At 42.3% G+C, this 26,062-nt stretch overlaps 1 long non-coding RNA gene and 1 pseudogene across 1 annotated transcript in view; one reads left to right on the forward strand and one right to left on the reverse strand.

The window, feature by feature from the left end:
- The window catches only part of LOC113595209 (uncharacterized), a 93,842-nt gene that overhangs the window by 37,542 nt on the left and 30,238 nt on the right, over nt 1–26,062 (forward strand). The gene's annotated exons all lie outside the window — the stretch shown is intronic.
- Nucleotides 18,420–19,061, reverse strand: LOC106985718 (60S ribosomal protein L10a-like; annotated as a pseudogene).

The following is a 26,062-nucleotide window of genomic DNA, read 5'->3' on the forward strand; positions in this document are numbered from 1 at the left end:
CTTTCATGGGACGCCTGGGTAGGTCAGCTGGTTAAGCGTCTGACTCTTCGATTTCAGCTCAGGTCATGATCCCGGGATCTTGGGATTAAGCCCTGCATTGGGCTCCATGCAGAGCATGGAGCTTGCTTAAGATTCTCTCTCTTTCTCCTTCTGCCCCTTCCCCTGCTCACATGCACTCTCACTCTAAAATAAATAAAAAAAAAATAAATAATCAAATTAAATTAAAAAATGAGTTCTTTCATGTAAAGTACTTAACACTACTCAGTACAAATTTAAGCTACTATTTTTTCATTGTGTTTGCTGCCTACACCTCACAGACACAACAACCAAGAGAGTTTCAGACAGCACTTCACTTGGTATTTCTGGGGATAAAAATCCAAATCATACAGAGTCAAGATGGGATGGGAGATGGGAAGACGGAGAGGTGGAAACACCTGCCCACATGGTTGCTCCCACTTATCCATGCCTCAAGGTCACAGTGGCCTCACCAAGACCTTGGGCCAGCTCATTCCCTATGGATTCCTCCCACTACCCCTTTTCTTCCCTCCTTACTTCCTCTGTCCTTTGAACTTTCTCTCATCTAGAATTCTCCATTTCCTTCAATTTGTCCTCTTTTCTGATTTTCTGGCTTTTACCACAGGTGTCATAAACTCCAACCTTCCTCTGCTGTCCATAACTCTTCCAGCCTCCTGTTCATACATTTCCCTTTCTAGGGGATCTATTTTGAGCCCCAACTGTAGATGAGACAGGAAGGATGTTAAAGGCAATGCTCCACTCCCAATGTGCAGTTGACTTTCTATTTCCCTTCAGTATTGCAAAGAATCTGGAAAAGAAATTCATCCTGTCTGACTGCTTAATGCCCTATCTGAGCCTATGGACGGTCCCACCTAATCTATCCTTAGCCTTATAAGATATTTGTTCTTTCTGTGTCCTTTGTGTATACAACAAAATCATCTTGAATGAACCTGATGCTAGAAGACACCTCCTTACTACAACAGAATGTGAGATGTAGGTGCTATAGGCGAGGTGGAAAATAGCCCCCTACCAGATTGTAGTTGGTGCTCACTTAACTAGAGGCTTGACCTGGCATTACTATTTCAACTCACGTTGATAACGCTCTCTTCTCTGAAATAATGGCACCTCATTTACTATCTTGCATCACTCATTGATTTGTTGCTGTGTTTTGTGTTTAGCTCCCCAACTCGATTGTAAACTCCTGAGGACAGTGGCTCTTTATTATCTCCATCAATGACTCACAGGATGCCTGGCACAGTTTGGGGCTCTTGGTGAGCTTCAACACACAGCATGCTACTGTGTAAGGGAGAATTCCCCGCTTTAAAAATTGTTGGTGAAATTTACTATTGATTTAGTTTGATACCTTTTTTCCATCTTGCTAAGCCTTTCTTTCTTGAGGCCTGAGACCCCATTCATTAAAGCTTATCTACCCACCCCTGTCTCAGCATGGTCTCTTTGCTTCCCCTCATTTAATTATTGGAAAACTATGCTCTAAAGCCATTTTATTTCCAGATGAGATCATGTACCATCTCTGAGACCAGTACTCATGTGCCCTCTCTGAAGTCAGGTTCTCTTTGTTTGTAGTAATAATCACCACTAAATAGGTTTGTCTTCAGAGAGAAATTCTTGAGAAATTAAGCCCTGAGAGAGAGAGAGCATGTGATTCTGGAGAGTGGTGTCAGTTACACAATAGTTAATTACAAATCTCAAACTAGAGGGAATTCCTGGTTTAGTGCAGAAGGTCTCCACCAAACGTCCATATTTTTAAAGTAGATGCAAAGAAGTGGGGGTGTGGGGTTTGTGTCCCAGATGAGCTGTAGCCAAAATACATGAAACGTTTGTTTCTGGGTCCCAGAGGCTTGGACCTAACAGAGCATGGTGTTGGGAGTCAGCCAGTACGGTCCTAGATGTACTTGTCTCACAGAAACTGGCTGCCCAATGGAGAAAGGGGCTCAGGAGACAAGCTCTGGTTTTAACCTCAGCCCTGAGGTAACCCAGCTGTGGGACAGGGGACAGGTCACACAGATCGTCTGAGCCTCCGTTTTATCAGTATATAAAGACCTTGGGGTTAAGATTGGGCTTTGGGGACAAGGTGACCTATAAGATGGCTTTGTTGGAAACTGTTAAAAATGTATGCCCAGCTGAACCTCTTGAGAGGGACAATGTGATACAAGGTTTCTGTTAGAACTTTGGCTCCAATCACTCCATGTTATTTTCATGGAGACTCCTTGGTTGTGAGAAAGATAAAATAGATTATTTGTGGATCATTTACTATAAGATTTTTTCACTAAAAGTTACTCAAAATCTTATAAGAAGTATTCCTAAATTGGGAGGATCAAAGATCTTTTTGAGAGTTAACAACTATAAATCCTCTGTCTAGAACACACACACACACAGGCACACATGCTTTTTCATATAATTTGGGGGTAGTTTCTGGACTCTGTAAAGACAGCTGGCCCCTTGTAGAACCTTTGTTAAGAATGTCTGCTCTAACGGCTGGACATAAGGACAATCTCCTTTCTGTCATGGCAAATTGTTACTCTAGATCTCTCTGACTCCGTCGAATTCAGCCTCTTGGTTCAGTGACATCATGTAGGACATGAGGAAAGGAGGAAGTACAGGAAGTATGTAACTTGTTCTTACTCTCAGTGAGATTTTGGAGCTGTCCAGAACCTGACTTGGCCAAGTTACTGAGCCTCAGCCTTTTTATCACAAGAATGGGGATAATTGTATTTATGTCATAGGATTATTGATAAAAGTACCCAGGCAGTAACTAGCATGAGGAACTGAGGAATTCTTGCAGGGCATTTAACACAGCACCAAAATCTCGGTGATCAAGAGAAATACTTGAGTGCAGTATTTTTAAACATTTAAGTCAGTGCAAACAATCCACGATGAACAAACTATCATGATTTTAACTAAAGACAGGATTAGTATCACTGGTTTTCCCTTTTACCCTGTATTCCAATATGGCCGGCAGAGCACCATCACCGATCCTATGAATTTGGTGGCTCAAAAATATCTGGACATTGCTAATCTAATCCAATTTTTATCTGGAGCCTTAATCTTGTCTAAAGCACATGGCTCTCTAAGCTCCCTGGCACACTACTGGGGACAGAGTTAAACTCCTCTGGAAGCCCACAGCTCTGTGACAATCCTCCCAGGATGTTATTCCTGTGGGTCTTATTTCCTCCGGGATAAGCATCCTGGAGCAGTTGCTTAAAATTTCTTCAGCTAATTTCACAGGGCATAGTGTCAAACCAAGAGGTCATAAAGTTGGCTAATGTCCAGCCTGAAGGTAGACCTGAGAACTTAAACACGTTTGTGTTATCTGGGGACATCTAGGACAGGTAGTATGGGGGAAGAGATAGGCAGACTTGTCTTCTCCTTGCTTGCAAAGCTTAAAATGTTGCTTAGAGGAGCCACATCTTTGAGACGGTGCAGCTTATGAGTTTTTTTCCTCCAGTGCTACCTTCATGACATACCTAGACAGTCGTGTATAGGTAATTATGATCTGAAGTGAGTGTGAATTATGATTCTCAATGATATGTCCTTGTGATTTGTTGCAATATAAATAATGGTGATTTATGGTGGCTTCACCAACTGCTCTGCTGGTGATGGATCATAATAGTAGATCATGATAATTATGAACTCAGCACAGAGCCGTTTTCCCCCTGTAATGCAATTGTAACACGGCCGCCGAGGCTGCTGAACATTGCAACCTGTCTGCTGGATGCTGGATTGTGTTCAGGGGGGGTGATTTGGTCTTTCATGGAATTCACAGGCAGTTCATCGCTAATAATTGTCCAGGTGGTTGTAATATTATAGGCTGATGGCATTTTGCTTGTAGATCTTTATTCTAGAACCAGTTAAAATTCCAGAGTTGGTCATTCCTAGGCCAGAGGAATGAACAGGGAAATGTGGAAGGTCGGAGGTGGGTTGAGGGGGGGGGGCACAGTGAGCAGGTGACAGAATCCAGATCCCTCTCTTCCCCTTTCTGCTGGAGCCCCCTCCTTACCTCAGGCCTGGGATATGTCATGCAGACCGTGTCACCGTGTTTGTTAATTTTTCTGATTTACACGGAAGAACTTTTTCTCCGTAGAACACGTGATACTTGTCATTTGGACTCTGCATTAAGCAACTCTAATCTATAAAAATCTACTTCATTTAGAACAGTCATTTCCCAAACTGAGTGCAAGGGTGCTAGGGGTTCTGTGAAAAAAAGAGTACTTGTGGTCAGCTAAGGAAAATGCTACATTAATATAAGCGAAAAATATGAACAGATATACATAAATGAAAGGTAATTTTTTGAATTTTAATTTTTATTTATTTCTTAAAGTGATCTCTACATCCAACATAGGGCTCGAACTCAACCTTGAGATCACGTGTCCCATGCCCAACAAACTGAGCCAGCCAGGTGTCCTATAAAAGATACATTTTTTAAAATGTGTATTTATTATTTTGAGAGAGATAGAGAGAGAGTGCATGAGCAAGGGAGGGGCGGAGAGAGAGTCCCAAGGAGGCCCTGCGCTGAGCCCGACGGGGGTGGGGGGCTTGAACCTATGAACTGAGGGATCATGACCTGATCTGAAATCAAGATTTAGATGCTTAACTGACTGAGCCACCAGGTGCCCCAAAAGATACATTTTTAAAAAGCTAAGTGAAATCACGTTCTTTACTGCATGACTTCTCAGGGACTTTGGTAATGGGCACCGTGAATATTTATGGAAAAGTCATGGCATCCAACAGTCCCTTAGCCATGATCTGTCCCAACCTCCATGTGGCGGATAAAGAGGGCCATCAATTCTTCACCATTGCTCCCATTACCAGGTGGAGTCTAATTTACATACCCTTGAATCGGGAATGGCCCCCTCACTTGTTCTAACCAGTAGGTTGCAGTAGGAGTGACACTGTAATTCGTGGCTGTGCTTACAAGATCTGAGGCTCCCATATTTTTTACTTGGAACACTCCTTGCAACCTGACCACCATGTTGAGGAAGGTCAAGCAGCCTCATGGAAACACCTACGTGGATGAGAACTTAGCCAGCCACGTGATTGAGGCCACGTGATTGGACTTTCCAGCCATTTCAGCACCCCGGTCAACATCGCAAGAACCAGAAGACCCCTCTTGCGCATCAATGGAATTGTGAGAAATTGTATTGTTGTTATTTTAAGACACCGAACTTTGAGGTGGGTTATTACACACAAACAATAACTGAATAAACACTCTGCCTCTTCTTCCTTGTTTTGTTCTGTCATGACATGCAGAGTTTTGCACAACTTGTTTAATTTTCTTTCCTGCTATAAGCTCTCAGAATGCAGCATCTGTATTTATTTTGTTTACTTCTGTATATCCCCACTGAGCACAGGGACTGGCACAGACTTGACCTTCACTAAAGCATGTTGAATGAATAAGCATTTTTTGGGAGACAGTTTCAAAACACTAGCTTAGTGTACAGACAGAATTAGGGGACTGACTAATGGCACACCAGAAGGATCCTTCACTAAAGCAGAGATTAGCAAGTCTCCTTGAAATATTGAGACTACGTGATGCATCAAAAATAGGATTCAATGTGGAAAACCCCAAATTACTGAAAATTCACTATAAAATGAACTGGACCTAAAGGCAATCATGTAGCATTCACATCAGAAACGACAAAATTCTTACTCACATGCCTTCTTTTCCATCCCTTCTCAGAGGAAACAATGTTCTGAGGTTATTGAGTATCACCATCCAGGTGTTTTTATTCTTTTAGTAGATAGGTATATAAATGGAAAGATCCGGAATAAACACCATATATTGTATGACACGCCTCTTACGCATTTGCTTTTTGTTTTATTCACTCTGTGGTTTTGAAGGCTATCCACCCTAATATATGTGTATCTAGTTTGTTCATTTCGACTGAGGTAGATGCTTCCGTTTTATGACTAAACATCAGTCTATTGTTCACTCTCCCACTGATGGACAGTTAAATTATTTCCCATATTTATTATGGTGAACCAGGCTGTAACGGACAGCCTCATATACGTCTCCCTGTGCGTGGTAAGAGTTCATTGTTGCCCTTTTCCAAATGAGGAACTCGAGGCTCCTAGCACTTTGGGGACTTGTCTGATGTCAGAAGGCTAATCAGGTTTGGGCTGGAACTCGGATTCAGACCACTGTGCATCATTTGCTGCACTTAGCCTCCCACAGGCTGGAAGGTCTTCCAGATGGGGCCGTACTGCTTGGAGCGGGATCTGAGAAAGGAAGTGTCATGGTTGCCTCGTGAGACTGAGCTGAGACTTACTGAGGTTCCCTGGTGCCGATCACGGAGCAAAGACACGCCTGGAAACTTGGTCATGTGGAGACCGTACAGGCTCAGCGATCACACATCACAGGCTCAGGACTCAGCTCCGCCAGTTCCAGACTGTGCGACGTGGGGGCTGTTGCTTAACTTTTCTAAAGGTCATCTGTGAAATGGGGAGTCTAACTCTCAGCACCTCAGAGACTGGTTGTGAGCCTCAAGGAAAGGAGTGTGCAGGGAAGAACCTTGTGCATAAAATGTGCGGCATTTGCGGACATCTAGTTGGTTCAATCTGTTGATGGAAATTCAGAAAGCGTCACTCAGGTTTTGGCTGTCTACAATTTGTCGGAGAGAATAAGTTGCATTTAAGGTCAGCTGTGCTTTGGTTGCCCCAAGAAGGCAGAGCCTGAGGTCTGAGAGCAGGAAGGGGTGCTTTCTTTTTTTTAAAGTTTATTTATTTTCAGAGAGAGAAAAAGTGGGGGGAGGGAGGGGCAGAAAGAGAGGGAGAGAGAGATCCCAAGCAGGCTCCACACTGTCAGTGCAGAGCCCGACGTGGGGCTCGAACTCATGAACCTTGAGATCATGACCTGAGCCGAAACCAAGAATTGGACGCTTAACTGACTGAGCCACCCAGGCGCCCCAGGGAAGGGGTGTTTTCTTGGGGACTGGCAGTCTGGAGTTCTGTGAGGTGGGAGCCAATAGCTCATGCTGCAGGGACCTCTGGTCTGGCTTGTGATAAAACTCCAGTCCGGACAGCATGGGAGTATCTAACCATGGGGATACGTGGCCAAGGTTCTGGGCTTTTCTGATGATCAGGTGAACGTGGGTCCTTGTTTCTTAGCTTTAAGAGAGGGGCTTAAAGAAAGTAAATGCATTTGATGATGGTTTAGGTCTTGGCTTCTGGAATCTGTGAGAGGCGGGCTGTAAGTTAACAGAGGGGAAGACACATTCCAGGGATGCTGAAGTAGTGAGGGAAACTTGGGGGGGGGGCGGGGCTGCAGGTCTCCAGAGCCACAGGGTGGTTTGGGTTCCATTGAAGTTAGGGATAAATGCTGTTTGGTGTGTGCCAACCATCCAGTGCTAACACGGTGACTTTTGTCCTTGCTTTTCCCCTGTTATTCTCTTCAGCATGCTACAATTTGATCCTGGAGCCCAGCTCTGCTCCCCCTTGGCTGAGTGCACGAAGGGGTTAGTGAGTCCCTTAGCAGCTTTATGTGTCTAATCGGAATGGACCTGGCCTTGGGTGGCTCCACGTGCATCCAACACCTGCAACACCTGTCTAATTGGACCATTAGACACTCATACCTCCCTCATTTAGCAGATGAAACTGTAAGGACCAGACAGACAGAGACTCACTCAGGATCTCACGGTCACTGAACAGTACAAAGAATCAGAACCAGGTAGTGGTGCTTCTTTTAGCTTTTGTGTTGGACTCCCTACTCCCGCAGGCCCTATCCAACATGGCCCTATCCAACATGGCCCTTCCCCCGGAGCTGGCTCTTTATGTCTTCGCCAATAGCCAGTTTGTTGGTGTCTCCCTGGGCAGGGTGGGGTCCGTTAGGAGTCAGACTGTGTTCTGAGGGCCCCTCTGAAGTCTGGCCAAGGGAGAAAGAGGTTTCTCATCTACAGCTTCCTCCATCCCATTGGCCTGATTTGGAAAGGGCAATTGTTTACCTGAGTTGGGGATCTCAAACCACTCACTTTGCCCAGCATTTTCCCTGCTACCAGAGACACCAACAGTTGGTAATTCCTACGCGGAGGACTGTGTTGAGAATGATTCAGAGGCTGAAGTAGCTCTGTGATCCATTATTGCTGTCTGCCATCAGTATGGGCATGGGGAGTAGGGCTGTATGTGGAATGTGTTTACATGTCTGCCTTCCTTCTTACCTGAAGTCTCCAGAGCTGTCCTAAAATCCTGGGAGGTGCAAAAATGGGCACATGCAGCCTTGCAGTGGTTGTCACAGGAGCCATCACTCACATAAGGAATTTCTCAACCCCAGGATGCATCCTGAGCCGGCTATGCACCCCTCTGGCCTTTCTGCTCCCCCCCTCGTTGAGCAGCTGACCCAGCTTCTGCTACTGAGATCCTGACTAATTGTCATCCCCTCCAAGCAGACCTTCACTGAACCTTAGAAGCAGAAAGACTCAGAAACAAAAGCAAGAAATAAAAGAGCTGTCAGAAAGAATCTACACAGACCCCTGAAGTTGTGTTTTCATAACTGAATAAATAACTCCTTGAGCAATGATTTGTTTGCAAGCTGTTAATTAGCAGCATAATTAATTTCTGCAGATTATAAATAACAGAGCACAAAGTGGCATTCCCAGGAGAACCAATGAAAAATTACCTAAACCATTTTAAGAACCCAAAATAGTTCACAATGTAACAGATTTAAATGAGCTCGAGAATCTGGAGGGTGCCACTTTCTTTTTCCTATTGGTTAAAACAAAAAAGAAAGAAAAGAAAAGAAAGAAAGGAAAAAAAATTCCCAGAAAACTCAACAGCTATGAGCTTGTATCTGAAGTCAGAAATTTATTGGCGAAAAGCAGAGTTTCATTAATCACTGTGTTCTCTCTTATGCCTGGCATGTCAAGAGGGAAAAAAAAAAATCTCTGTTTATCTCTGCTTCAAACAAACAGCCGAATAAGTAGATTATTCCCAATAGAAAGATTTTCCCTGTACTCTAATCTCAGTGCAATCATTCACTGCTCTAAATGAGCAGTTACTTAAAATGTGAAGAAGGGATGCTAATTAGTTCAAGGAAAGCCCTGCCAAGTATTTAATTTTCAGAAAGCAAAATAAAGATAGGGAAGGCCTTTCAACCTTCTGCAACCTGAAGCCATTGTTTCATATGTCATCGCTTGCCTTGGGTGTCTTCCTAGTCTTAGCATCTGGACTATGGAATGCTGGCTGAATGGTATGGGTTGATGTCCAGGTTTAGAACCTTGAAGGTCAGCGTATTCTTGACCCTTGAAGAGAAAGAGCCTTACCTTTACTCATAACCCGAGATATTTTCTAAAAGGATTGAAGGGACCTACCCAAGGCAGAACATTTTTTTAAAGTGATAAAATTGATCTAAGAAAGACCAAAGTGGATGGATGCTGGAAAGAAATTGACCTAAGAGGAATGAAATTGATATATCAGTAACAGCAGTCAGCAGATCTATGGTTCAGCAGATTTAGCTCTGAGCTTCCCAGTAGCCAAGATGAGGAGGGCAATGGGATGCTAAAGAGCTCTTCTTTTCTGAAAGGAGAAGCATGGACTGCAAGCAGCATAGCTGACGGCAGAGGCCTGGGCTCCAGTACCAGGTGAACGGTGGCTCACGTTGACCTCTTCATACACAAACTTTGTGATCTGGGCAAGCTGTTTAACCTCCCTGCGTCCCAGGATTCTTTTTTATTGAAAAAGAACACAACCACAGTTTTATTGGAAATCGTTTTAGACCTGCAAGGAGTTGTAGGAATAGTACACACAGCACTCTTGCACTCTTTCCCTGGCCTTCTCCAATGATAACATATTAGATTCAATAGATTCGATTAGGTTCAGTTCTCAATGTCAGGAAATGGACATTGATGCAACACTATTAACCAAATTACAGGCCATATTCAGATTTTACCAGTCCCAGGTTTGGATTTTTTAAAATACGTATGAATAGTGATAATAATTAATGACAATAATAATAATAATGTAGTTATAGGGTTTTGGTAAAAACTACATGGCATAATACCTGTGACTCACTTAACTGGCCACATCATATGCACCCAATCAATGGTAGCTACCACCTTTCATTACTATATATGGGTTAATGAGAAGAAGGTCATTAGCCACAGTAGCTTCGTAATGTTTCCTAGACACTAAATGTGTCTAATCTTTGTTTATCAACGTCGCCTTCAGTGGAAAGAGCTACATTTGCTCAAGTATGACAAGGCTTCGACCATAAAGAGGGTCCGTTTAAGAATGTAGAAATGCAGACTGGCTCATTTAATCAGGGTTCTGGTGATAAGACGGAAAGAATCGAAGGATCTTCATTTCTGTTTCAGACAGTGCGTTTATTTTCTGCTTCCCCAGCCACCCAGAAAGTAAGAGCTCCTTTCTCATCCCTCAGATATAAAAAGAACAAAATGCCTAATTATAGATAGTGCTTTTCTAAGATCTGAGCCAATGCTGCAGAGGAACCGGGTATGAGTTCGCAGTTTTATTGTTGCCTCTTGTGTGCGTTTGAACATTTCTGCAGACGCTTGTGCTATTCTATTCAATTCCATTTGACATAGCTAAGCTCTTATTATACATGCGCATTTCATGGTGCTTGCTAGGCACTTCAGGAAGCACAGGATTGAAAAAGAGATGACTTTTACCCCCAAGGAGCTTATAATCTAGTGAGGATGTGATGGACACACACTTTAATATTATTTATCATTGAATTTCTGTATTGCTAGCTATTTTATTCAACTATTGAGTAATACTGTATCAGGCTCAGTAAACAGACTATAAAGGAATGTCTGCTTTAGAAGGTGTTGCCCTGAAGCTCCTAATCGTTTTGGGGGGAAAAGGAAAACGTTACTTATTCATTTATTAAGTATTGAGCGCATACTATGTAATTTTCTACGTGTTAAGGGTCTAGCAATGAACACGGAAAATGGAGTGTGTCTTCCCATAGAGGAAGAATATGGAAAATTGGGTACACCAAGACCTGAGCACAATGTGATATGTGATATGTGATATGATCATAATGCTTTGTGCAATGTTGGTACACAATACTTACGTGCAGATAGGCAGAAGTACCAACGAGCATGCTTAGCGGGTCGAAGACAAAAGGTGGGTCTTAGGCAGTGAGCTTCCCAGAAGGAGATATTTAGCTTGGCTTTAAAGATGAAATCCTCTGGACAGATGGAGGAGGGATGGCCATTTCCTGAGAAACGCAATGAACAAAAGCCCTTCTGAGAAGGGTCTTATTTGGGACAATGTGAAAACGGGTTAGAAAAATGGTGAATGCAATGATGGGGGCTAAAGAGCATCCATTACCATTCTCGTTATCACCATTATTATTCTAATAGGAATTATTGCTACTCATTGCTTATTATTCTTAACATTAAAATATGCAATAATAGTAAACATTTATTAAAAGTTTACTATGCGCCAAGGCCTGTGATAAATATTTCATCTTCATTGTCTCATTATTGTCCAGATTTTATTTTATAGTCAAAGAAATTGAGGGTCAGAGAAGTGAAGTAACTTGCCTGAGGTCACATAATTAAGGGACAGAGTCAAGACATGAACCCATGCCTGTCTGAATTCAAAGACGATTCTGCGTTATATGAAAATGTTTTTTTGATCATTTGCTGTTGAATTTGTTTCCCCAAATCATTCTCTATGAGATCCCAGAGGAACTGGCAAATGCTAACAAAATTTTATGGCACAGTGAAAGAGTACAGTGGCGATTAGTTAGATAACTTTAGTATCATCATCAGTGGTAATGATGTCATTTCATATCTATGCCATTATCATGCCCAGTGGCAGTGGTGGTGATGGTGGTAATGGGACATGTCATGGAGGGTTAAATGGTATCTGGTAGAGGAGATAGGTTGTACTGAGCTTCTCATTTTCTTACTTGGCTCCTTTTGTGAGGAGGGTAATGCTTGGCTATGGTGGAAAAGCACAGTACTTCCCACTGATACACTGTGGTCCTGGAGCAGGTTTTTCTGTGCCAAGCAAATGGTTCTTGTACATGGCTGAGGTTGTCAAATGATAAGGCATGGCAGATGCCTTTAAGGGTGCCATGCTTTCTGGGCATAGATCCAAAGTCATAATGCTAAAGGGAAGTGTCTGATTAGAGCCCAGGGGTAAGAATAGCAAGACTGTGGCTTTCATCACACTGCACCCATGACCTAGTTAACACCACTTAGCCCATGGCCACCGTTATAGCCATGATCTTGTCACTTTGTCATGTATACCTGTGCTACTGTCCATAAAGGGCGCTGATCAAGAGAATAACTGATTCAGCACACTCACAACACCTGAATTCTGTTCCAAGATAACATGTGCAAAGCTGCAAGCCCAATGCTTCAATTGACATGGCACAAATTCACGCAATAAATTGAGTTTCTTTTCCTTTTCCAACACTCACCCTGCCCCACTCTCCCTGGCTCTGGTGCTTACTTCTTTTGTGCTATTAAACAACTCATTTCCCCCTCTGAACCCTCTATCATCTCTAGATAAAGGTCGGTCAGGGAGGCAAATTGTGTTAATTTCACACGGCAGCTTGGATCTGTTTTTAAGGAGCATTGAATACAGGAGACTTTTAGAGCTATATCCAGGCTCAAAAGGAAAGAGTTCCATGATTGATTGGTGATGTCTGCCATGGCTGTAGGAAAAGAGAGTGTGTATATGTATGCATATGCTACTTATTGACCTTGTTGGCTTCTAACTTTCTACCATGTTTAATGTTCTCTGATTATGTCTCAACAACTCATGTAGGATGAGTTGTATGTCTCAACAACTCTACTGGGGAGTGGATCGGTGGAATCATCTTTACCTTTAAGAGTAGCATGTTGGTGTATCAACCTAAACAATGTAAGAAAAACGCAAGGCTTGGCAGCTGTAGGAGGGAGGTGTCCAGGCTCTCACAGTCATTACAAATCCTTTTCTCCTGGGTCTCTGTGCTTCTTGCCAGCTGGGAGGACCACACAGACAGTCTACCTTTTAGCTGTGCTGTGGAAAAGCAAAAGAGTGAAGGTCTGGTCCTCTGCATGATGTGGGTGGTGAGATGCCCCCACCATGGTTAACAGTGGTGAACAGCCTGGGAGGCACAGGAAAGGTGGGTGAAGGGTGACCTTTATAAAGCTCTGACTCACTCCCGCCTTTGACTCGAAGCCTGGGCAATACAGCCTTGCCTGACTCATTACTATTTAAAGCTGCAGCCTCTTCTTTTCTCTTCGTTATTTTCAGTTCACATTTTCCATGATGTTTTCCTGTTTGGAATGAGCAAAACTTTCTCTTCTCCCCTGGGCTTTTTTGGGGTTCCCAGTTCTTCCCAGGTATGCTATGTGTGTGGCAGGGGGTGGGGAAGACAGGGGTTATAGACTTCTGAGCAAGTCAACCAACTTTTTCATTCTTCTCCATGCCATGTTCCATTATCTGAGGGTCAACGTTTGGACTCATAAAGACCTTCTTAGAGTATTATAGGTAGTAACCATTTTATGTTACTTTGCTGATATGACATTAACATATATATGTTACATATATGTTGCAGATTTTCCTGAAAGAGTATTGATCTTGTGATTTTGTAGATTGCATGTTGGGTACCATCAGCTTAATACAACAGACAAATAACTCAATAGAGTTATTTAAAGAAGAGGGAATCCAAATGGCCAATAAGCATATGAAAAGATGCTTGACCTCATTACTAATCAGCAACATTTCTAATTAAAGATATAATGCAAACATTTCAAGTGTATTATCACCCAGTCCTGGTGATGTGCCAAGGGAAAGGGGGCACTCATATTCAAAACTCCTTTCCTCTACATCCAAGTCCATTTTCACTTTGCTTCAGTCAGCATCCATCCTGTTGGGGTTCATCTAGTGGGTCATTCATTTCTAGGGGGTTGGTAGTATTACCAATTTGTTGCTTCTGGCATCTTTCATTCATTTTTATCATTGGAAAGGCAGCACCAGGAACCTTTGGATTCTCCTATTACTTTCCCTCACTTACATTATGTGGCAGACACCCTCTTCATAGCAAAGATTGATCATGTTAGCCAACACTTTCTTTTGAGGAACATGGAGTGGCCAATAGGAAGTCTCAGCTTCATACTGAATGATTGTGGCCTTTGTGGAGGAAGACGTCCTAAATCAGCAAAGTCCAGAATTATGGAAATAAAAAGGAAATACTTATTTGGACGGTTTATTATTAGTTGTGATAGTCAGAGGAGCCGCTGACTCTCCCATTTGTGTTTCCTGCTCCCTTAGATTCTGGCTACAAGAGGAATGAATCCACTCTAGGAGGAATTTTGGTGTCTTATTTGCTCAGAGCATATATTACAGGCTATTGGACTGTTATTCGATCTCTCAAAATGTTGTCTCCAGTCGTGTTGTCATTCTATCATTCTGTAAGACCAACTATTTATGGATGAGGAGGTACATGGAAACATAAGTAAACCGCATGAACATTAGATACTTACTTCCTGATTTCTTCTGCAATACAATGAAGAGATGGTGTTGTATGTGATACCATGATCTTGAACAAAGTATTTAGTGAGTCCGTGCCTGGTGGGACTGTGGCAAACGAGGAATACACATCCATGCAGAGAATGAGTATCTATTCCAGTAAGGACAAATTCTGTCCCTTCATGTTCAATGTAATCAGTTGCTACCAGATAGCAATTTGGTCCTCAGACAGTGATGCAGAATGCAAGCAAGACTCTGGTGTGCTGAGCAATATGATAGCCAGAATTAATTTTGTTATTAAACCTGTGTATCACTCTTTCTTTGCCACTGTGACCATATCATCCATGAACCTAGTCACTAGAGTGTTTAGAAAGAGGTTGACAGATATCCACAGGGGTATAATTTGCAACATGATTATTGAGAACTTCCTATGCAATGACTACATTTTCTGAGCACTCACATGGGTCCAACTACTCTTTCTTGACTCTCTCTCTCTTTTTAATGAGGCTCCACACCATAATGGAGCCCAATGCAGGGCTTGAACTCATGACCCTGAGACGAAGACCTGAGCAGAGATCAAGAGTCGGATGCTTAACTGACTGAGCCACCCAGATGCCCACAACTATGCCCTTATGCTGGGCCCATTTAGAGTTGCTCATCCTTCATTCAAACTTTGTTCCCAATCATCTAATCTTATTCTTCCAAATGCCTGGACCTTGCATCACAAGACTAATTGCTTAAAATCCTACATATTGGAAAATTCTCCCTTTCTCCATTGTCCTCCAAGGCCATTCTTGAGTGAAATCGAAACGGCATAGCATTCCATTTCTCACTGGCACCATAAATCAGGCTTGGTTTTCCTCCTCAGTCAACTGATCATATGAACTCTCAGAAGTTTGGGACACCAATATGGCAGGAGTAACTATGCTGGAAGTATGGGCCTCTGGTAAATAAGTTATATCTTAAAGATTTGTTCAAACCTATTTCTGTTTATATCATATCCATTTGATGACGGACTGATGCAGGGCTTGCCTGAATTTATGGCTCCGTGGATTAGACAACGCCCATTTCATGATGTCAGTGTTCATGGATTCGTGGCATTCGGGTATGTTGAGAAAGAGCTGTTTTTTGAATTTCTTTAATTTATTTTTTATTTTTTAATTATTTTCCTCCCATTTTTTTAAGAAAGAGAGAAGGAGAGAAAGAGCGAGGGGGATAGGGAGAGAGAGAATCTAAACAGATTCCATGCCCAGCATGGAGCCCAACAGGGGGCTCTATCTCACAGTTCTCAGATCATGGCCTGAGCCAAAATCACGAGTCAGATGCTTAACTGACTGAGCCAACAGTCACCTCGTAGAAAGAGCTGTTTTTAACAAAGAGAAAGGAACGTGACTTTCCTGCCAATCTCTGAAGGTTTGCAACTATGATTCTCCTAACACTTCTTTCTGCAAGCTTCATTTAGCAACTTGATCAATTACAAATCAAACATCATTGGATCTGAGGTATCTCAAAAGCCCAATGGCCGAGTTGGGCCAGCTGGAGAACCTTCTCTTGCTCTGGACTCCTTTTAAATTGTCAGCCTTATGGTCACTTAATCATCACGTCTGGTATTTTCTGCTAATCGGGATAGAGAAAAAATGCATTAGACAGATCAGTATCTGCATGCGAGGGGCCAGAGGCTGTATTGATTTGCTTCACTAAGAAGACTACATCCGGAATACTAGCTGCAATTGAGGTCAAACCTAATTAAGCTTAGAATAAGCCGCTATAATTCTCCAAGATCCATCCATCTTCTGCACAGATCACATAGGCAAACAAAATGGGATTGTGATAGTGTTGATTTTCCAAGTCTTGGTAGCATTCATCTTTGTATTCTTATAGGAACTATTATTGTCTTTGGTTTACTATTTGTATATGGAGGAAAGCTCCAGGAGCTTCCCTTTGACTGAACTCAGGAACTAGGGAAAGAACTAACATGCGTTCATATATCCATTGAACCACTGTTAGGTGGTCCAGGCCTAAACTCTGCTATCAGCTCCCCTTCAGCCTTGGTCCACAATTGTGTTACGAGGTCCCAGGAATTAATGATAACTCAGAATAATGCAGTCTAATGATGCCATAAAGGTCTGTATATCTCCTGTTTCCTACTGCACAGTTACAATGGCACAGGACCACCGTTTCCTTTGGGGAAGACCAGGAAGGATATTTGAAACACACACTATTATTGCAAGCTCTTTGCTTGAGGGTTGCCAAGGTTGTCCCTTTTTTCAAGGAATTCTGGCTCAATTCTGAGATCAAGTTCTCAGAATTGGATCAGATGATGATCCTTTGTCATGCTGATGGAAGTCAAGTTTCTATTCACCCGTTTGAGTTTTTCAAGTCTTGGGTCAAGTTGGACCTTAGTTAGCTGTCTTAAAGACCACAGGGTAGAGACCCTTATGGGATCAAACCATTCTGACCGTCTTTTCAACCATGTGGCCTAGCATGCTCGCTTTGCCTCTGGTGTTTGTGCCAGCCTATCAACACCACTCAGATCAGAAAGCCCTTCTCAGTGGCAGCGTCTTGCATTTTCACTTCTAGCTTAGAGTACAGCCACTACAGTGATGTTCAAAGATTCTGTCATCCTTCTCATCAAAGTATTTCTCAATGCTTTGGTAAGGGAGTGTTTTTTGAACACTCTCAAAGGTGGGTGAGTGGATGAATTACAACAAATTTACTCCAGCATTCTTTGCTCCTTACCTTTTTTTCTCCTTACATTGTATTAAGGAATTACATGACTATTGACTTTATTTACAAAGTCAGTAGGCCACCACTGAGTCAAGAGTTCTGTCAGCCATTTAGAACCACTCCCAGATGCCTGAGTGAGCCCATTTATTTCATTTATTATTTTTTAAAATTTATTTATTTATTTATTTGTTTGTTTCTGGTGAAAACCTTGTATTCTTCTTCATGGTTCAAGCTTGTTTTGAGAAAGTGCAACATTTTAATTTATGGTTTGGAATAGACTTTCAGCTGTATTAAACGATGGAGAGATGAATTGGTTACCTTACCAAAGTTAAATCAAGAAGATTCAAGTCAAAAGGTTAAATCACAGGTATTTCCTACCGCACCCAAACCCAGCCTTCCAGTACTTGGTGCCAGAGGCAAGAACTCCAACAGGGAAGTGCCTCAGGTCAGGAAGTGAGCAGAGCCTACCTGCGGAGCAAAAGGCCTAGAAGTTTCCATAACCTGGTTTTACCCATTTGGTAAGCTCCCTTAGAAAATAGGGACAATGGATTACAATATCGTACGTGTCTCTGACTTGTGTTTTCCTAAACATCTCACACAGTAAATTACTACCCTGAACATAGTATATTCAATGTGGGGGTCAGATAGGCAAACACTAGTTCAATTTCTCAGGGTTGTGGGCCACTCCCACCTGAAGAATCTAGGAACCCAATCTCCATCTGGAATATTCCTTGTGATCCCTACAGACCAAGAGCCCAAACTCACAACTTAGAGGAATAAAACCAAACAAAAAGCGTACGGAAAGAATCCATGGCATAAAGGGAAGCAACTTCAAGGCACAGGTTAGGCATGCTGCCAAGGGCTGAGTAAATGTCTTCAATGTGAAGATCTTACCCCTCTTTCCACTAGTAAGCAGTGGGAACAATTGAAGCTGGAATCCTAGTCCATATCTGTCCCTCTCAGGGTTACCAGAAAAACTTCAGTCCTGGTTAACAACCCTACTGTTACATGTTATAAGTATCCAAGAGATCTAAATAAGACTGTGCAGTTTTGAAGATAGAAGGCACTTTCTGGTTTGCAGTGTGGAGAAAATGATTATCCATCACTGAGCGCCAGAAACTGCAGTCATCAGCACAGTGCTATGGCATGCAATGTCAGCTCACAAAACACCTCTCTCTCCCTAGTCAGAGGCAGACAAATAGTGGTAGCACTAGAGTTTATTAAGTTGTGGCTTAATACAAGAACTGGGGCTTGCCCATGGTGCTGCTCTTGATGTATAAAGCCTGGACATTCCACCAATTCTTCTTGAGCAATGACACCAGGAAATTGACGACTAAGTAGATGTTGTACACAAGCTCATCATCTGTCATCTTCACATGGCCAACGGCCACTGCCAGACACAGCAACTTCTTCATCTGGAATTTGATCATGGACTTCACTTCATCCACTTTGGCCACCATGTCCTCATTGTGGGTCAGCAAGGAAGGGACCTTGCCAGGCCTGGGCCCAGGATTTGTGGGAGCTCCTTAATCAGAGATCCTGAAGCCAGAAGGGCATCATACTTCTTGGCCAGCTTCTTAACTAATTTTTTTTTATTCTTGTTGAGTTTCTTCAGTCTCCATGTGGGGAACATCCACAGGCTTGGCTTCATCACGGTGCTGCTGGTCCCCTAAAACACAGATGGTGAACTTGGGGTGGGGAGTGGACTTAAGCCTGACAGTGCTCCAGAAGCATTTGTCCTTCTGAGCGTCATTGTTCTTCAAGATGGTCTGAAACTCCACCGTCTCCAAAAACTTTAGGCACGTGCACTGGTTCCCATGAAGGACTTTCTTCACCACCTCATACAGGGTGTCATGGGAGACTTTGCTGCTCATGGTGCCACGTGCCATAATAACTGGAAAAGAGAGTTGTGAACCCATTCTGGTAAATAAACTCATATCACTAAATTCAGCTGCAAAATCTCTTAGTTCTTTGAGTGTGCCCCCTCTTTTATCAGTTATTCTGTAACTGATGCCCCAAGGGCTTGTTGATGCCCCTGACTCTAGTTGTAGGCTTGGAGCCTCTGAGAGGTAGTATATTCAGGCAGGGGAATAAGTGGTATTTCTGTGATGATATCTACCTTAGATGATGTCTTTCTTGGTTGTTCTACTGGACAGGACCAGCGTCATCAGATAGAGAAAGAGGGGCTCCTTCCACTGGCAATAAATTTCTGTTGGCAGATTTGGGAGGTTAGATGTCCTCAGAATCATTCAAATTCTCTCAAGTGTAACCGTTTCTATTCTCAACATCTTATTCTTTCCAAATCAGTGCTCTAACTTGTACACAAGAGACTCAATCAGGTTGTTTATTCCATCTATGTTGAATTTTGGGCATCCCACAGAATTGGACTCGGCATCTAATTTTTGTAGCCACTTTCTTTCAAGTTAGTTATAGAAACTGACTCCCTGGCTATGTCTTGAGCAGAGAATTTAAATCCTCAACTTGTCATTTTATTTTTTAAACTTGCCAATATAGTTGGAAGTAGCCAATTATTTTGGTTATCTATTGCTGTGTAACAAACCACTTCAAAACTTAGTGACTTAAAATAATAACCCAATCATTATCTCTCACAGTTTTGTGGATTGACTGTCTTTAGTGGTGACTGCTAAGATGACAAGCATCATAGGGACAACAGAACCTGGGACATTCAAGACAGATAACCAAAATGGCTGGTAGTTGATGCTGGATGTTGGTTGGAAATTTGGGTGGGGTTATCAGCTAAGGATACCTTGGTTCTACTCCCCAGTAGTCTGTCTCACGGCTGCTTGGGCTTCCCCACAGCATGGTGGCTAAATCCCAAAAGGGAGTATTCTAAGTGAGAAAAGCAGATACTGCAGATCTAAAGCCCTGCCTCTGAAGTTAGTTACAAGGATTAATTTTGTCTTTCTCTACTCACTGAATCAAATAATAGGGATGGCCTATGTTCAAGGGAAAGGGAAGGAACAGATGGATGAGTGACAAAAAAATCTGTGACCATCTTTAATTCACCATACCGATCCACTTCCCATATAGCAGCAGCCACTTGGTCCTCCAATGCCTACACGAGTTCCACCTTCTAATGCTAACTAAATCTGCATTGATTTCAAACTATAATCAATCTCACATTCCCATCTTCTTGAAGATTGATTGCCTATAATCACTTACTGTATTACTTAGGATCCTTAATTGCAGACCAAATAATGCACTCTAACTAGTTTAAGCAGAAAAGGATTTATTATAGGCCATTAAGTCACTTACAAGAATGTCTAGGAGGGCCAGAGAAACAAAATTGAATGCTATGCAAGTAGGAGCAAATAAGCCATCGGATACTTCCAGTGGGAACCTTGATGCTGCTAACACTTGCCACTCGGGATCTAGGGGTCAGAGGGTAGACCTAGAACCACTCCACAGAAGAATGAAACACCACTGCCAGTGAGTTTGCCGAAGGACGTTACAGCTGTGGTCTCATGGATCTCACTTCTGCTTTCCAATTGAGCATGTGTGGAACTCTGGCTGCAAAGATATCTTGGAAATATGATCTTGTTTTCCAGCTTCTAGATCAGGGTTCCTAACTTTGACATTATTGACATTTTAGGCCAGATGCTTTGTTGGGGGAGAGAAAACATCCTGTATGTTGTAAGATGTTTAGCAACATCCTTGGCCTTTATCCACTAGATGCCAATAGCACTGGCCTGCACCTCTTCACTCTCCTTCAGGTTGTGATAGTCGATAACATTTCTTGTTATTGCCAAATGTCCCCCTGGGGAGTGGCTGAATCACCCTCTGCTGAGAATACAACTCTTGGGATCATAAAGGCATGATAGAGAGAAGTAAAAATGGGACTAAGTACTGCCACAAACAGATTAGTGGCAGGTAGTTTAGGAGAAAAAGAAATTCCATGATATTTCAAGGATCAGTGTTACAAATAAAAATATCATTTGAGATATACTCATACCTATTACCAAAGTGGACTGAAAAGATCCAACCAGGCTGTGGTGAATGAGACAGTGGTAAATCCCAGGCCATTTTTTTTCCCGATGATGTTGACAATTAGAGTTTGGAATAAGAAAAGCTCTTTGAATGTGGTCGCCTTCAGATAAAACTCACTTTACAGCTCCCTTGTTCGAGGTTCTGGCAATCTGGCAGAATGGTTCTTATTGTGCCGGCGAGGGCAAGGTGCTATTAATCTGTCTGCATTTCTCACTACACAACCAGCTTAAAAACCCTAACACGACTCCAGAAGTGCAATATTAATACCAGTGTCATCTGACACTTTTTCACGTTCTGTTCTTCACAACTTTTATTCCTCGAATCTAAGTTCTACTGTGTTTATTTTTAAAAAGTGACAAGGGGGAAACTGGGAAAGTAGAGGAGGAAGGGAAGAGTCTCTACATTACTGTGGATAAGGAGTTTTTATTCTGTGCAGCTATAAGGATGTCAGTCTCATGGGAAATTGCTTTTGATACAGAATCCCTGGAGAGACAGATGTGGAAGAGACAGTACTGCTATGTTGTGGGGACAGCAGATGGTGAGGGTACAGTTGGTCAGCCAGCTCTAATCTTTACATTAAAACAAGTATTGTGATGGGATAGAAAATTGAGTTAGCAGGTTTTAATCTGCTAATTCCTGATACATTGGTTGGTGCTGGTATATTTATTAAGCACTTACCATGAGCTCAGTCCTATGAAAGATAAAAGGAAAGGAGACGACATTGGCTGGCCATGAACAACCATTGTCAATTATTCATCACTGTTTCCATTTAGCGAGAACTCACAACATGCCAAACATTGGTTGAACTGCTTTACATGCATTACTTCATTAAATGTTTGAAATAGCCCTGTAGGGGATATACTTTTATTATTTCCATTTTACTTAGTAAAAATGTTGTGATCAAAGTCTCATAATTGAGCTACATTTTGAAATCAGGTATATGTACCTAACCACTGTGTTTACTGTGTAGGGAAGACAAAAGAGTCTTAAACTCTCCTTAAATCGTTAGGTAGCAGTCTCCATAGTTTCCAGGTCTACTCCCACTAACCTCAAGTCCAGCACAAAGAGAGAGGCTCTCTTAATAACCCTATATTTCCCAATTGTCCCCACAAAGTCCCAACACTGAGTTATCTCGGATTGATTTCAGCCCTTTCTTGAACAGAGCACTGGTGGGGAGGGATCAATTTACAGTATTTGACCAAGTCCAATGGCGAACTGGATCTCTGGCCCATAATCTAGCAACCTTGAGGCTCAATAAGGCAATGTAAGTTGGAGCCAGTCTGTGCTCCACTTTCCCTGCTTCTGGAGGTCAGTGGGGTTTAACGGAGAGCTGAGCTTCCCCCTCCAACCTCACGGCAAGGAGACTGAATGAGGCAGTGTGAAGCAGGGCTACTCAACACTCTGCTTTCTCCACCTGTCTTCTGAGCTGCCACCCTCCCCGCCCCCCCCGCTGGCATCAACAGGTAGAATGAGGTGGTGAGGGGCGGAGCTAATTGACACTTTACTCCCGCCCTTCATGAGTTGGGACCAGCAGGGAGCTGAACTTCTACCCCTTCCGCGAAATGCTATGTCAGCCCCCTGCGTTGTAGCCCTCACCCCCCCATCGCATCAGTAGGGAGCGGAACTTACACTCCCACTTTGAGATAATAAGTTGGATTGAGTCGGTGCACCACTTTTTCAAGAAAGATGTTAATGGGCTGAGGATGGGACTGAAGGCCTACCACATCTGTCTGCAACAAGGTGGTGTGATGGGAGTCTTGGCTCCACTTTTTGGAGGCGATGTCAGTGAAGTTCAGCAGGAAACGGAGCCGATACACCCAGCCTTCACATGACTTTAAAATAGGAGGACTTCCTGCTTAAAAAATGAAGATTCAATAGAATCCAGAGCCTCATACTATATCCAAAATGTGCAGGATACAATAAAAAAATCACTCCTCATACCAAGAAACAAGAACATCGCAAGTTGAATGAGAAAAGACCATCAAAGATGCTAACACCAAGGTTAATCAGAATGGTCTGGCAAGGATATTCAAGCAGCTGTCTTAAAAATGCTTCAGCAAGTGATTATGAATTCTTTTGAAACAAAGGAAAAAGTACAAACTCTCAGCAAGGGAGAAAAGTTATAAAAAGAACAAAGTGGACATTATAAACTTAAAAATAAAGTAACTGAAGTTAAAAATTCACTGAATGAGGGGCGCCTGGGTGGCTCAGTTGGTTAAGCTTCTGACTTCGGCTTAGGTCATGATCTCATGGTCCATGGGTTCCAGCCCCACGTTGGACTCTGTGCTGACAGTTCAGAGCCTGGAGCCTGCTTCGGATTCTGTGTCTCCCCTTCTCTCTCTCTGACCCTCCCCGGCTCTCTCTCACACACATTCTCTCTCTTTCTCTCAAAAATAAATAAACATTTAACAAAATTTTTTAAAAAATTAACTGGATGAGTTCAATGCTGGAGCAGAAATGAGAGAGGATTGAACCAGTAGACTTGGGGATATACCAATACGGTTTACCCAACTTAAATAACAGAGAATAATGTCTTTTCATGTCTTCTCTTCTTTTTTTAAACTGGATTATTTGGTTTCTAGGTGTTGAATTTTAGAAGTTCTTTATATATTTTGGGTAGTAACCCTTTATCAGATATGTCATTTGCGAGCATCTTCTCCCATTCTGTAGGTTGCCTTTTAGTTTTGTCAATTGTTTCTTTCACTGTGCAGAAGCTTTTTATCTTGCTGATGTCCCAGTAGTTTATTTTTGCTTTTGTTTCTCTTGCCTCAGGAGACATATCTAGTAAGAAGTTGCTACAGCCAATGTCAAAGAGGATACTGCCTGTGTTTTCCTCTAGGATTTTGATGGTTGCCTGTCTCACATTTAGGTCTTTCATCTATTTTGAGTTTATTTTTGTGTCTGGTGTAAGAAAGTGGTCCAGATTCATTCTTTTGCATGCTGCTATCCAGTTTTCCCAACACCATTTGTTGAAGAGGCTGTCTTTTTCCATTAGATATTCTTTCTTGCTTTGTGAAAGAGTAGTTGACCATGTAGCTGTGGGTTCATTTCTCAGTTTTCTGTTCTCTTCCATTAATCTATGTGTCTCTTTTTGTGCCAGTACCATACTGTCTCGATCACTACAGCTTTGTAACGAACAACAGAGCGAAAATAGACTGAAAGGAAAGTGAGCGAAGTCTCAGAAACCTGTAGTACAATAACAAAAGAGCTGACATCTATGTTATTGGCATCCCAGAAGGAGAGCAAAGAGAAAGAAGTATTGAAATGTTTGAAGGAAAATATCTGAAAACTTTAGAAATTTGGCCAAAATCATAAACCTATTCAAGAAACTGAGCTAACTCCACGCAGGATAAATAAACGAGGCCACACAAAGACACATCATAAATGAACTTCTGAATACTATGCATAAAAAAAAAAAAATCTTGAAAGAAGCCACAAAGAAATGAGGCTTTACTTACAGACAAACATTGGATGATAATGGATTTCTCCATCTGAGACCAGAGAGGCCAAAGAACAGTGGCACTACGTTTTTCTTTTTAAGATTTTATTATTACTATTATTATTTTAAATGTTTATTTATTTTCTTTTTCTTTTTACAAAATATTTATTTATTTATTTTTAATTTTTTTAAATGTTTATTTATTTTTGAGACAGAGAGAGACAGAGCGTGAGCAAGGTAGGGGCAGAGAGAGAGGGAGACACAGAATCTGAAACAGGGTCCAGAATCTGAGCTGTCAGCACAGAGCCCGATGTGGGGTTGGAACCCACGAACTGTGAGATCCTGACCTGAGCCGAAGTCGGGAGCTTAACTGACTGAGCCACCCGGGTGCCTCAAAAATGTTTCTTTATTTTTGAGAGAGAGAGAGAGAGAGTGGGAGAGGGGCAGAGAAAGAGGGAGACACAGAATACAAAGCAGGCTCCAGGCTCTGAGCTGTTAGCACAGAGCCCGACATAGGGCTTGAACCCACAAACCGTGAGATCATGACCTAAGCTGAAGTCACACACTTAACCCACTGAGCCACTCAGATGCCCCGGATATTTATTTATTTTTGAGAGAGAGAGAGAGGGAGGGGCAGAGAGAGAGGGAGAGAGAGAATCTGAAGAGGGCTCTGTACTGAGAGCGGACTGCCCAATGCGGGGCCTGAACTCAAAAACTATGAGATGGTAACCTGAGTTGAAATTGGATGCTTAATTGACTGAATCACCCAGGCGCCCCAGCGCTACAGTTTTCAACTATTTAAATAAAATAACTCTCGACCACAAATTCTAAATCCAGTAAGCTCCATGGACTTAGAAGGAAAGAGAGTTATACACAAATTTCTGTTAACAGTAAAAGGGTGTATGGCTACCTGGGAGACCAAATGAACACGTCACCTCAAATATAACAGATAATTACAGCCATTTTCCACTTCAACTAAAATATTTTTGCTTCTCTTACTTTTGTGATCATGACTCTTTCTCCATTCTTTTAGAAAGAATATTGGGTGCCTTCCACTGTTGACAAATCTTAAAACATTTACATTCTGCTTTCTCTTCCCAGTGTGTAAAATTATCTTTGCTCCTACTAAGGAGTAGCTCTGACCCAGGCCAAGTAGACAAGACTGTATTAGGAATGAATGTCTCTTTGTGGCACCATAGAAGGCATTTTGGGGATGAAATCCTTGACCTGTCTTTGCTCTGACCACCAGGGATTACTTTTAACAAACCACATTTCTCTGAAAAAGAGGTTGGATTGAATTGGGTCAAATAGTCATAACGCTGACACCAAACTCTTACCAAGATTAGACTTCTGCCATTCAGTGGGACTAGATATTTGGTTACGGAACACACACACACAAGTTGACTTATTCGATCCCCCTCATGCAAG

The sequence above is a fragment of the Acinonyx jubatus genome, chromosome E2 (assembly GCF_027475565.1).
Source record: "Acinonyx jubatus isolate Ajub_Pintada_27869175 chromosome E2, VMU_Ajub_asm_v1.0, whole genome shotgun sequence".
NCBI classification, from domain to species: Eukaryota; Metazoa; Chordata; class Mammalia; order Carnivora; family Felidae; genus Acinonyx; species Acinonyx jubatus.